Source organism: Glycine max, chromosome 13 (assembly GCF_000004515.6).
Source record: "Glycine max cultivar Williams 82 chromosome 13, Glycine_max_v4.0, whole genome shotgun sequence".
NCBI lineage: Eukaryota > Viridiplantae > Streptophyta > Magnoliopsida > Fabales > Fabaceae > Glycine > Glycine max.
The window spans coordinates 5,088,958-5,090,834 of NC_038249.2; positions in this window are offsets into that span (position 1 = coordinate 5,088,958).

Sequence of the window (1,877 nt, forward strand, 5' to 3'; positions counted from 1 at the left end):
CAAATTTTGATTTTACCTTTTCCCCTCTCTTTAGTTCCCCAAGTTTACTTCTCACAGTTGTCTATTTATGATGAGTTTTATAGTCCAATATGTACAAAGTATGTACAGTACACTTGTAAATTTCCTCAATGTATATTCAAAATTGAACAATTGTAAAATGCACCAGTTTTGTACAATTTACAGTCACTAATTTTAAAATTACTTACGGGCATAATTTCATTTAGTCTCTGAACTTTAAGCCTATATGCGATTTTGATCTTTCCAATTTTATTTGTGCTCACATTTTTAAGTCTTTCATAATTTATTGAAGACTTGATATTTAATTTGGTCCTCTAATTATATTTAAATGTTCAATTCAATCTTGATATTTTAAAAAGCTTCAATCAAGTCCTTTAATTTTTAAAATTGTCTCAATAAGGTCTTTTTCATCTAATTATACCGAACCGTTAAAATTATGAATTTTGACGATTTTTGTTTATGAATAGTGACAATTTTAACTATCACTATATTAATTATTGTTAAAAATTAAAAAAATTATTTGAAAAATAAAATTTTTAAAAAAATGTTTGTCTCTTGGGGTTTGAAGCATTTCACCCACATCTCCAAGTGGGATTTTGGCTAGGAGACTAGATTTGGCTGTTTAGTGCTGACGGGGATTGCCATGATGGTGTGGTTTGCGGTGAGGAGAGTGCAACAACGATAGGCTTGAAGGTGAGGATGAGGGGGTGTTGGGGTTGGAGCCACAATTCTACTAGCGACCAAGGGAGGAGGCGAGGAACTCGTCGTTGCCATCATCATTGTTTTTGATGATGACAATGGAGAGATTGTTGGTGAGGAGGGGCTTGGAGGGCCTGCCAACACGGTTGGGGTTGTTGTTGAAAATGTGCCACTTGAGGGTGATGCTAGGTGCACCCAGCATTATTGCTGGTGCACCCAGTATGTTAAGTGAATGGGCGAAAATGCCCTTCACTTAAAATTTAAATTTGCTAAATCCGTTTCACTGATTACACTATCTGTACATCTCCTCCTCCCTGCGCCGCTTCCATTTCTTCTCTGTGCATTGGAGCTTCTTCACGTCCGCATTGGTTGCTTCCTCGGAGGTCTGTTTGCCGCGCATTGGGTGGTTCGTTGTCGGCATTGAGAAGACCTGCAGCACTATTGTGCTATTACACTATTGAGGTAAGGTTCTACTCTCCGTTAATGGCTGCTTCATTCGATTTTCGTCTGGTGTGCATTGGTACGAATCATATGATCCGTATTTGTTGTATGTTTCGTGTAACTCATACAGATCAGAGGATCCGTATCATAAGGATCAGTTGATTCGTATGACACATACCGATCATGTGATCCGTATGACACATACGAATCACATGATCTATATGAGGCATACAGATCAACTGATTCTTATGATCCATACGGATCATCTGATCCGTATGAGTCATACGGATCATCTGATCCGTATGAGTCATACGGATCATGTGATCTATATGAGCATCTTTAAATTAAAAAAATAGAAAATAATTATTGTTTGAAAAAATAGGTTTTAATAATGTTTTTAAATAGGTAGTTTATTTGTTAGTTTTGTTTTAAAAATAGGTATTGTTTGTTTTAAAAAAATATTTTATATTGTATTTTGTTATGAAATAGTTATAAATTTAAATAGTAAATATATGAATTTTGTAGTTGTTTACAGATATTTTATTTCAACGAAATAGTCATATATTATTTAATTATTTGTATGTAAATAGTTTTTGTTTAATAGATAAATGAAAAAAAAATTTGAATTTCGACCAAAAAATGTATGTGTGGAAATTTATAGATTATGGTTAGAACTAGAAGGTTAGTTCGTGCATTAGGCAGGGTTATAGGTAGAGCCC